The sequence below is a fragment of the Saimiri boliviensis genome, chromosome 15 (assembly GCF_048565385.1).
Source record: "Saimiri boliviensis isolate mSaiBol1 chromosome 15, mSaiBol1.pri, whole genome shotgun sequence".
Classification (NCBI taxonomy): domain Eukaryota; kingdom Metazoa; phylum Chordata; class Mammalia; order Primates; family Cebidae; genus Saimiri; species Saimiri boliviensis.
In genome coordinates this window covers 86307532-86320014 of record NC_133463.1, presented here as the reverse complement: position 1 = coordinate 86320014, position 12483 = coordinate 86307532, and the positions used below count along the sequence as shown (strand labels likewise).

The 12483-nt window shown below is 39.2% G+C and overlaps 1 protein-coding gene across 4 annotated transcripts in view; it reads left to right on the top strand.

Annotated features, from left to right (window-relative positions):
- The window catches only part of FAM135B (family with sequence similarity 135 member B), a 359177-nt gene that overhangs the window by 71942 nt on the left and 274752 nt on the right, over positions 1-12483 (top strand). The gene's annotated exons all lie outside the window — the stretch shown is intronic.

Genomic DNA, 12483 nt, shown 5'->3' with positions numbered 1-12483 from the left:
TCGATAGTTTGATAAAAATAGTATTGAATCGGTAAATTCTTTGGGCAGTATGGGTGTTTTAACAGGATTTATTCTTTCTATTCATGAGCATGGAATGTTTTTCTATTTGTTTGTGTCACTTCTGACTTTTTTCAGCAGTGTTTTGTAATTTTTGTTGTAGAGATCTTTGACATACCTGGTTAGATGTATTCCTACGTGTTTTATTATATTTGTGGCTATTGTGAATGGGATTGCATTTTTTATTTGGTTCTGAGCTTGGACATTAATGATGTATAGAAATGCTGATTTTGGGCATTGATTTTTTAAAATCTTGAAACCATACTGAAATTGTTTATCAGTTCTAAGAGCCTCTATGAAGAGACTGTAGGGTTATCTAGGTATAAAACCATATCATCTGTGAAAACAGATAATTTGACTTCCCCTCTCCCTATCTGGATGACTTTTATTTCTTTCTCTTGCCTTCTTGCTCTGGCTAGTACTTTGAGTACTATGTTGAATACTTGTGGCGAGGTTGGGCATTCTTATGTGGTTCCAGTGCTCAAGGGGAATACTTCCAGATTTTGCTCATCTAGAATTATGTTGGCTAGTATGTTTGTCATAGACATCTCTTGTTATTTTAAGGTATTTTTCTTTAATTCCTGGTTTGTTTAGGGGTGTTGAATTTCATTGAAAGCCTTTTCTATGCCTATTGAGATGATCATGTGTTTTGTGTTTTTAGTTCTGTTTATGTGATGAATCTCATTATTGATCTGTGCATGTTGAAACAACTTTGCATCCTAGGAATAAAGCCTTCTTGGTCTTGGTGGGTTAGCTTTCTGCTGTGCTGCTGGATTTGATTTGGTAGGATTTTTACATCTATGTTCATCAAGGATAGGTGCTTTTTTTCTTTCTTTTCTTTTTTTTTTTTTTTTTTGTTGTTGTTGTTGTTGTGCCTTTGACCAGTTTTGGTATTATTAATAGAGTGATGCTGGTCTGATAGAATAAGTTAGAGAGGAGACCCTGCTCTTTGATGTTATGAAAAACTTTCACTAGTTTTGATATCACCTCTTCTTTCTATATCTGGTAGATTTTGGCTGTGAATCTCTCTGATCTAGGCTTTTTATGGTTGGTAGATTTTTAAATTATTGATTCAATTTTGGAATGCATTATTAGTTTCTTGAAGTATTCAATTTATTGCTGGTTTAACTTTTTGACATTTTACTTTTTCAGGAATTTTATCAATTTCTTGTAGGTTTTCTAGTTTGCATGCATAAAGGTGTTTGTTTTAGTCTCTGAGTGTTTTTCTTTTTTTCTGTACTTCTTTTGGGTCAGTGGTAGTGTCACCTTTGTCATTTCTGATTATGATTATGTGTATCTCCTTTTTTCTTTATTAGTCTGGTTAGAGGTCTATTAATATTACTTATTTTTTCAAATTCAGAAATTCAGCTTTTGGTTTTGTTGATCTTTTGTATATATTTTTGTATCTTGATTTCATTCACTTAATCTCAATTTTGGTTATTTCTTTTCTTCTGCTAGCTTTGGAGTTCATTTGCTCTTGTTTTTCTGGTTTCTCTAGGTGTGATGTTAGGTCGTTAATTTGAGATCTTTCTATAACTTATTGATGCAGGCGTTTTGCGTCGTTAACTTTCTAACACTTTAGCTGTATTTTCAGAGATACTGCTAAGATATCTCAGAAATCCTGGTATGTTGTATCTTTGTTTTCATCAGTCTCAAAAAATTTCCTGATTTCTGTCTTAATTTCATTCTTTATCTAAAAGTTATTGAATCACAAATTGTTTGATTTCCATGTAATTCCATAGTCTTGAGAGATCTTCTTGATATTATTTTTTAAAATTGTGCTGTAGTCTGAGAACATGGTTGACATAATTTTATTTTTAAAAATTTGTTGAGAATTGCCTTATGATGAAATATGTGGTTGATCTTAGAGTATGTGCCATGTGCAGATAAAAATAATGTGTATTCTCTTATTGTTGGGTGGAGTGTTCTGTAAATGTATATTAAGATCACTTTGCTAAAGTGTCAAGTTTAGGTTCCAAATATCATCGTTATTTTCCTACTTTGATGATCTGTCCAACATTATCAATAGGGTGTTAAAGATTTCTATTATTATTGTGTGTCTATTTAAGTCTCTTTATAGGCCTCTAAGGACTTGTTTTATGAATTTGGGTGCTACAATGTTAGGTGTATGTATATTTAGTATAGTTAAATATTCTTGTTGAGTTGTACCCTTTATTATTATTGTAACACCCTTCTTTGTTTTATTTTATTTTACTTTTTGATTGTTGTTGGTTTAAAGCCTGTTTTCTCTGAAATGAGAATAGCAACACCTGCTCTTTTTTCTCTTTTACTTTGAATCTGTGGGTGTCATTGCATGTCAGATGAGTCTCTTGAAAACAGCATACAGTTTGGTCTTCTTGCTTCTTTATCCAACTTGTCACTCTGTGCCTTTTAAGTGGGACACTTAGCCTGTTAATGTTCAACATTAATATTCATATGCGAGGATTTGATTTTGTTATCTTGTTACCTGTTACATAGATTTTATTGTATAGTTGTATAGTGTCAGTGTGCTTTGGGCTTAAGTATGTTTTCTTGTGGTTAGTGACAGCATTTGTTTCATTTTCTATTTTTACTCCCTTAAGGACTTCTAGTAAGGCAGATCTGAAAAGAAAATCCTTTTCAGATCAGCAAACAGTAAGGGAATTTGTTATAAATTTGTTAACAAGTTCCCTTTGTGAAAAAGTTCCCTTAGTGTTTGCTGATGTGGAAAGGATTTTATTAATCCTTCACTTATGAGGCTTAGCTTTGCTGGATATGAAATTCTTGGTCAGAATTTCTTTTATTTAAGGATGCTGAATATATACATGGAATTTCTTCTGGCTTGTAAGGTTTTTACTGAGAGTTCCATTGGTAGCCTGAATGGAGATCTCTTTCTACATTACCTGCCTCTTTTCTCTAGCTGCCCTTAATTTTTTTTTTCATGTTGACCTTGTAGAATCTAATGACTATGTATCTATAACTAGTTTTGAATGGTCCTCTTGTATAGTATCTCACTGCAGTTCTCTGAATTTTCTGAATTTGTATATTGACCTCTCTTGTGAGGTTGGGGAAATTTTTATGGACAGTATCCTCAAATATGTTTTCAAAGATGCTTGCTCCCTCTCTTTCTGAGATACCAATGAGTCAAGATTTGGTCTCTTTACATAATCCCTCATTTTCCCAAGGTTTTGTTTATTTTTAAAAATTCTTTTTACTTTTGTCTGACTGAGTTGATTTGAAGAATCAGTCTTCCAGCTCTGAGATTCTTTCATCAGCTTCATCTATTCTGCTGTTAATACTTCTGATTATATAATGAAATTCTCATAGTGAGTTTTTCAGCTCTAGAAGATCATTTTTATTCTTTCTTAGGATAGCCATTTTATCTTTCAGCCCTTGTATACATGTTATTGGATTCCTTAGATTACTTGGTTTGGGTTTCAATTTTTTTCTGAATCTTGATGTTATTCATCATCTAAATTCTGAATTTGATGTCTGTCATTTCAGCCAATTTAGCATTGTTGAAAACCATTGCTGGGGAGCTAGGGCACTCATTTGGAGATAAGAAGACTTTGGCTTTTAGTGTTTCCAGAGTTCTTATGCTTATTTTTTCTCTTGAGAGTGGATTGATTTTCCTTAAATGTTTAAAATTACTGTCTTTTGGGTGGGATTCTTTAATGATTTTGAGGGTTTGATTGTGGTATAAGTTGAGCTTAGTTAATTGGCTTCATTAACTAATGAAGCATTTATTTCAGGGGTTCAAGGCTTAGCTCAGCACTCTTGAGCTGTGTGCTCTAACCACGGGTGTCTGGGACCAGGCCTGCATATTTTTTCCCTCTAGCCTCTAAAGGTTATGCACCTGCTGTGTTGGAGGGGCCAAGGTGTCCCCAGTCCACTGGTAACAATACTGTCATGGGCAGTGCTGGCAAGTGTGCTTCAGCAGGGCAGTGATGGGGAAGTGGTTGGTCCCATGCATACTGCATGCCAGTGGCAAAGTTAGCACATGGGTGCACACTGGTAAAGCATCCAGGGGAGGTTGTGGGTAAGTAAGCACTGCAAAGCAGCAAAGGAACATTGCGGGTGAGTGCACACCGAGAAAGCAGCAGCGGGAGAGAGTTGCTGATGGGAAGGTCCTGCCTACAGAAGCTCTCCAACTTTAGACAGGTCTGCCAGTGGAATAGCTATGGTGAAGGCCACTAGGAGGCTGAGGCTGTGTTGTAAGTAGGTGCCACCAGGCAGGGACTCCAGGATAAGCCAACAGATGAGGATAGTCAGATCAGACTGGTCCCATCCCGTGAGCAAGATAGCCCTACTCTGTTCAGTTCTGTCAGTTGGTAAAAGCTAAGCCACCTAGAAGAGTATGGTGAGCCCAGGAGGATGAGCACCAATGACTGTGCTCCACTACGGTTGTTCCCAAGCCACATCTGGCTACATGCAGGCTGGAGTTCTTTCTCTGCCATCTCTCCAGGTAGTTTCCTGCTAGATTAAATGTCCACTCCTGAAGCTAGGATTCTGGAGGTCCACGGTGAGACTGGGCTACTCCATGCCTCTTTCACACACCTCTTCCCAAGGACCCACCCTGGGCCAGGAATGAGTCCTGGTGTTTGCCACCCCCATGCAGGGTTTCTGCCTTGCTCCCCTTTTAGCCTGGCATCTGCAGCTTCGTTCTATTCACTCTCAGTGCCTTCTTTCTGAAGATCTGTTTGGAGTGTGCTGGTGATCTGGTATCTTGGTGGGAGAAGCTCTCTCTGTCCACATCTAGTCAGCCATCTTGCTCAAAAGTAAAGTCCTGCAGGATAGGAATCATGTTTGTTTGGTTTCAGCCTAGTTTCTCCAGTGCTTAGAAGACTATCTGACCTAAATTGGTGCATAATAACTAATTTTTGAATAAGTGAATGAGTAAGACATAAATATGAAGGGGAAAAGATAGACTAAAAGGATGATACATCATACAAGATAAAAAGTGAGACATTAAAATATGATTATGCATTTTATTATATTTTATTCTAGCTATATTAGACTGGATGAAATAAAACAAGTACCAAACATTGTCCTAAGCATGCTACACGTATTATATATTATGTAAGTCACATGCCCTTAGAACATGACTACATTAATATCTCATTTTGCAAATTAAAGGTTCTGGGAGGTTAGAGAAATTGCCAAGGATCATGTAACTGGTAAGTGGCTGGTCTGTTTGACTTAAGCTCCTGTGCTTTAACCTCTCTATCACTCTGCTTCACTATTCTAGTTTTGTACTCTAAAAGTATAGAGAATTAAGATCTATTTTGTCCTGGGAGATCAAGGGAAAGTGCCATCTAAACTATACCTTACAAACTGAGCTGAATTTTGATACATGAGGCAGGATGAAGAAAGAGACTCTTGCAGACTGGGCAAAAAATTGAAGACCAGGCATGATTGATCAAAGGAGAGGGAGAGGAGGTTGTCCAAAAGGCTGAAGAGAACATTGAGGCTAGCAAAGGGGATTGAGGGAAGAACAGAGAGGACCTTGAATGCTATGTCAAAGAAGTTGAGTTTTAGTTTCTAGGCATTGTGAAACCAATGGAGATATTTGATAAAGAAGTAAACATGTGAACCATATTTCAGGAGGTGGGCCTGTGGGGATGTGAAAGATTAGAGCAACCTGTTGCTATGTCACTGTCATTCATTCTCAGATGCTGGACCATATTCGGATTCCCCTTGGGCCATATTGTCTTGATTAGCTCTTCACACTAATTAACTCCCTCTTGCTCTTCTGTCTTCCACCAATTAAATTATTGATGATCTCCTGCAAAGTCGTCCTCGGCTTTTTTTCTTGGGAAGCTTCATGGGAAATAGAAAAAGCTGTGACATAGATTCAGGAGACCTGGGCTTCCCACCTATCTCTGCTGCTACTTTGCTGTGTCTGGTAATGTCTCTCTCCATCCTTGGGTCTCAGGTTCCAAACTCTAAATTGAGAGAGCTGGCCTGGAAAGTTCCATACTGGGCAAAGGTTCTATGATTAAATCATTTGTCATTGTCACCACGAGAGCTAAACTGGGAGCTGGGAGAGCATTGTGAGAAGGTCAGGATCAGTTCAACATCATGAGAAGGGAACTGTTAATAACAGGGCATCTGTTTTGGGCCAGATGCTGTGTGAGTCCCTTTACTCAGGGTGATACAACCCACCAACTTAGATTTGCAAAAATGGAGCTGTTTTTCTGTAGTTGAACCTCATTTTTATTTAATCTCTGGACCATGGATAACAATAACGAAATCAAGAATGTCTCCTCCCTTTTCTGTGAGGTTGAAACCAAGTTCTTGGGCTTCCAGAGAGCTGCAGTATTGGAGTTGAGAAATGAGTGTGGGGATTGAGTATTTAGCTTCTGATTACTATCTTCCTCACCAGCATCCTTTGAGTTTTACATCTACCCCTAGGATCCTCAGTCATTAACTTCTCACCGCTTATCCAGAGTTACTACTTCTGGATCCCTGGAGCCTTTAAGGCCCTTTGATAGGAAACCATTTGCTGCTTGGAGAACGCAGGGACTTGCTGTGTGCCCAAGTTCAAACCAGGGGTGAGGACACAGATAATCTCTGCACAGAGATCCCTCCAAATCATTGCATGTGTTTTCTTTAGAATTAGGACACTCAGACAGGTTTGAAGGTGGGGTAAGAGCATGCATGGAGCCTCTTAGTTGGGGATTGTTAAGTGTTACAGCCATCTTCACTTCCCCCTTGACTCTGTATCAAATGCTCCTAGTCCAATCAAACTGTCCCCAGTTTTCAGGTTGGGGAGGGGGGGAAAATTAACCACTTAATAATCTGTTGAAGCTATTATTCATGGCCAAATTCCTTGAGTGTTGAATTCTTTGTTATTAAATTAAAATCCTGCCCATTAAATTCAAAAGTCTGTTTGAAAACCTAAAATCAGGATCAACTATTCTCTTCTTATGTCTGTGGTTCTAATGTGCCATCTCTTTTGGGGGGTGTTTCAGGAATTCAGAATGCCCAGTGGCCCTAGATTGAAGGTAGAACAGGAACAGCAGTCTGTGCTAGAAGAAAACATCTCTTCATCTTTCAAAGTTGTTCTCCATTCACGTTATTTCCTGTGATTTCTGCTATAATCCTTGATATAAGGCCATGAAGGCGTGTGTGGTTTCAGTTGTACAGATGGGAAAATTGAGGCTCAGTGGGTGAGCTGACTTGTCACAGGTCACATCCTAGAAAGGAATATATCAGATATCCTCTCTATTCATTTTTAGGTGGAAACTGAATGAACTGTCTCAAGTGCTAATGAGCTGCTTATATTTGGGTTGTGTATGTGTGTGTGTATGTATTTGTGTGTAAACAAGGAGGTTTAAGCAGATTGCCTTATTAAATTATCACAGACAGTCTTTGGTCTCAAAAGTCATTGGTCTGTAGACATTTCTAAGGTTGTAGGAGTTTGGATACTTCCTGTTCTTGCTCTTGAAAGTAAGGTTGATGTTAGAGGTGGGATATTGGGAAGTGAAGGGTGTAGGCCTAGATAAGGCAAGAGGGGAGGTGAAAAATGCTTGTCATCCACCACCTAAGTTTATTCTTCATGTTTTACCATGTCATCTTGTGAGTTCTCAAATGCTAGACGAGGAGGGCCAGATTGTCTGCCTTGCTGAACTGCACTGATAGTAGCAGCAAACTGGGAGCAGGCTGAGTATGGAACTGGCTGAAAGAGTATGAGTTTTTATTCCAGTTACCCTCTCTTTCAACACAGAATTGAGTAGTTTTCAGGTTTATGTTGAAATTGTCAGGATGACATTCAAGGGAAAATTGGTTTCGCCATTCTTCTTGCTTTATTGGATTTATTCATTTACTCAGTGAAGTGTAATTAAGCACTGAAGATGTTCGATGAATATACTGTGGCCATTGCTCTGGCAAAGTTTATAATGATTTTAGAAAAAATGAATAATTTAAGGCAGTCCTATGTTCTAGGTTCTTTCGAGATCTCAGAGAAGGAACACAGTTTAAAGGGAGGTTTTTAAGAGACGGTTTCCTAAATTGCTGGATAAGATGACCTTTAAAGTGGTATTATTAAAAATACAGAATAATTAACTAGAAGGCTGGATGCTATTTGTGGCATGGGAATAGATGAAAAAAGACTTGGAAGTATGAGAGGGTGATGAGACAGGGAAATGCTACACTGTAAAGTACCAGTAAGGAATGAAGAGTGAGGGATGGGTGCAAGAAGTCACAGGAGAGTAAGTTAGAGGGAAAATCTTCATCAAAGCTATTTGAACCCTGTTCACTGAACTGCTTCATGTCTTCCATTTTGTAATCTTCTCTCATGAAGATAAGAGACTAAAAGAACAAAATAAAAATATGGGGAATTATAAAACTTTCAAACTAAAAGGGACACCATAGAGGTCACTCAACCATACAGAGAAGAGGCTTGATAGTTTTTGTTGACTGGGCATCTCTGATGTATTAGACAATGACTATCCTGGCTTAGATTGCCCAGAAATCACAGCCCAATAAAGGCTTCTGCACATGAAGTTTTGGGAGATGTGATTCCAGGGAGCAGGAGAGAGTCAGGAAGCAAATCACAGAAGGAGAGATTGCTGATACAGGTGTTGCCAGGTGGCTGTCTCTGCAGGTATTGTTGCACACTTTCACAGTTACCATACAGCAGCAGTTCCTGAAAAGCAGTAAGAAATGTATCTCAGGATATCATTTCCAGGAAAAAGGAATGGGGAAATCATTTATCATCTCTTGTTCCATTGCCCCCTGGTCATAGATTTGCACCATAGCAAATTATCTGCAAAATAGACATGCATGGGTTTGAGGCAGGTGGGAGGAGACAGATACAATATAAGACAGAGGAAAAGTGGGACCAGATTCCACCTACATGAAGGTGACTGGAGCCCACGCAAGACTGGTCACCTCAAAGATGACTGGAATCAGAGCCAGGTGAGTCCCAGGGGACTGATACAGTACGCTGGAAGAATCTGATGTGCACGCTGTATTAGTTATCTCTGCTGTGTAACAAATTACCCTTCAAGGCCAGCATCATGAAACAACAGACATTTATTTTGTCACAATGTCCGTGATCAGGAATCCGGGTGTGATTTAGCTGGGTTATCTGCCCAAGTCTCTGACTAGGCTGCAATTAATATGTTGCTTGGGGCTACAGTTCTGTTTACCATTACCTTTTTCTTTAGTTTTTAAAATAATTTCAGCTTTTGTGTTAGATTCAGGGGGTACATTTGCAGATTTGTTGCATGGGTATATTGCATGATGCTGAGGCTGGGGACACAAAGGATCCCATCACCCAGCTAGTGTGCATAGTACCCAACAGTTGGTTTTTCACTCTTGCCCTCCTCCCTGACTGCCCCTTCTAGTAGCCCACAGTATCTATTGTTGCCATTTTATGTCCATGTCTACCCAGTGTTTAGCTCCTGCTTACAGGTGAGAACATGTGGTATTTGCTTTTTGTCCCTGCATTAATTTTCTTAGGAAAATGGCCTCCAGCTGCATCCATGTGGCTGCAAAGGATGTGATTTTTTTCTTTACAGCTGCAGAGTATTTCATGATGTATATGTACATTTTCCTTATTCAGTTCCCCACTAATGGACACCTAGGTTGAGTCCATGTCTTTGTCATTATGAATAGCACTGCTATGAATTTAAATCTATCTTTTTGGTAAAATGATTTCTTTTCTTTTGAGTATTTACCCAGTAATGGAGTTGCTGGGTAGAATGGTAGCTCTGTTTTATGTTTTTTGATAAATCTCCAAGTGCTTTCCAAAGTGGCTGAACTAATTTGCATTTCCACCAGGAGTGTGTGAGTGAACCTTTTTTCCACAGCCTTGCCAGCATCTGTTGTTTTGACTTTTTAATGGTAGCCGTTCTGACTGGTGTGAGATAGTATCTCATTGTGGTTTTGGTTTATGTTTCTCTGACAATTAGTGATGTCGAGCATTTTGTCCTAAGTTCGTTCAAATTGTTGTGGGCAGGGTTCAGTTTCTACAGGCTCTTGTCTGGAAGCTTCCCTCAGTCCCTTGGCTGTGTGGCCCTTTCCATAAGGCAGTTTATAACATGGCACTTGGCTTTCGTCTGAACAAGCAACAGAGATCAAGCAAGGTAGAAGCCAGAACCCTTGAAATCTTTGGAGAAGATCACGCAAGGGCATCAACACCAGGAATGGGGGTCACTGGAGCCATCTTAGAAGCAGGCTGCCGTACAAACTTTGGCATTACATTTGGGAATCAGGAAAGTCTTAGGGGCATGCTCGTTTTGTGCCACCAAAGACATCAACTCAGAATCTTTTCAACCCCTCCTTCTCCCAGAGCACTTCCTCATAATATGTAAGTCCCACATAGAAAAATACCTGCTTTCTTGAAGTCAGCCTTGTACAGTGGCAGCTCCAGGCACTATCCTGTCCTTGCTGCAGAATCTTTTCACTCTCACCAGCAGTATGAAATATTGACAGTGTCTTATTCAACTCTGAAGGGCAGTCTTGCAACCACAGTTTCGAGTGTGGGGCCTGAAGCTAAGCTTTGGGGCTCGGGTCCTAGCTTTATGACCTTGGTCAACCGCAATAAACTCTCAGGCTTCCATATTCTCTTCTTACACAAAATAGTAATATTTCCAGTCTCACAGTATTATTTTGAAAATTGGTTATAGGCATACCTCACTTTATTGCTCTTTACTTTATTGTCCTTCCTAGGTGATACAATTTTACCAAGTTAAAGGTCTGTGGCAACTCTGCCTCCAGCAAGTCTATTGGTACCATTTTTTTTTCCAACAGCATGTGTCGCTTTGCATCCCTGTGTCACAGTTTAGTAATTCTCACAATTTCCAGACCTTTTCATTATTTTTATGTCTGCTGCAGTGTTCCATGATGAGTCTGCTTTGATTTTACTGTTGTAATTGTTTTGGCTGCCCTGAACCATGCCCATATAAGAGAGTGAATTTAATTGATAAATGTTGTGTGTGTTCTGACAAGCCCTTCCCTTATCTTTCTTCTCTCCTTGGTCCTCCCTAATCTCAGAGACACAACAATATTGGAAATAGGCCAATTAATATCCCAAAAGTTTCCTCTAAGTGGATAATTGAAAGGAAGTGTCACATGTTTCTTGCTTTAAATTAAAAGCTAGAAATGATTAAGCTTTGTGAGGAAGGCATGTCAAAAGCTGAGATCAACTGAAAGCTAGGGCTCTTGTGCCAAACAGTTAGTCAAGTTGTAAATATAAAGGAAAAGGTCTTGATAAACATTTAAAATCACTTTTTCAGGGAACAGATGAAAAGCAAGCAAAATAGCCTACTTGCTGAAATGCAGAAAGTTTTTGTGGTTTGAATAGAAGAACAAACCAGCCACAACATTCCTGATATGCTTTGGCTCTGTGTCTCTACCCAAATCTCATCTCAAATTGTAATCTCCACGTGTCAAGAGAGGGACCGGTGGCAGGCAATTGGATCATGGGGGCAGTTCCCTCATGCTGTTCGCATGGTAGTGAGGGAGTCCTCATGAGATCTGATGGTTTAAAAGTAGCAGTTTCCCCTGAGCTCCTGCTCTCTCTCCTGCTGCCATGTAAGACATGTTTTGCTTCCCCTTCACCTTCTGATATGATTGTAAGTTTCCTGTGGCCCCCAGCCAGGTAAGACTGTGAGTCAATTAAACCTCTTTTGTTTATAAATTACCCAGTTTCAGGTAGTATCTTCACAGCAGTGTGAGAATGGACTAATACAGTTCTCTTAAGTGGAAGCAAAATCCAGAGCAAGGCCCTAACTCTCTTAAATTCTGTAAAAGCTGAGAGAGGTGAGAAAGCTGCAGAAAAAAATATTTGGAAGCTAACAGAGGTTAATTAATGAAGGTTTAAAGAAAGAAACCATCTGTATAACATTAAATTGCAAGGTGAATGAACAAGTGCTGATATAGAAGCTGCAGCAAGTTATCCAGAAGATCTAGCTGAAATAATCAATGAGGGTGGCTACACTCAGGAATGGATTTTCAGTGTAGACAAAAGCAGCCTTATAGAGGAAAAAGATGACATAAACGCTTTCACAGCTAGAGAGGAAAAGTCAATGCCTGGCTTCAAAGCTTCCAAGGCTGACTCCCTTTTGTTAGGGGCTATTGCAGCTGATGACTAAGTTGAAGCCAGTGCTCACTTTCCATTCCAGAAAGCCAAGGGTCCTTAAGAATTATGCTACATTTACTCTGCCTATGCTCTAGAAATGGAAAAACAAAGCCTGGATTACAGCACATCTATTTATAGTATGGTTTACTGAATATTTAAGCCCAGTGTTGAAACCTACAGCTCAGAAAGTGAAAAAAAGATTCCTTTAAGAATGTTAGTATTCATTGAGAATGTACCGGTCCACCCAAAAGCTCTGATGGAGATTAATTTGTTTTCAAGCCTGCCAGCATAACATTCTGAAGCCCATGGATCAAGAGGTAATTTTGACTTTCAAGTCTTATTATTTAAGAAATACA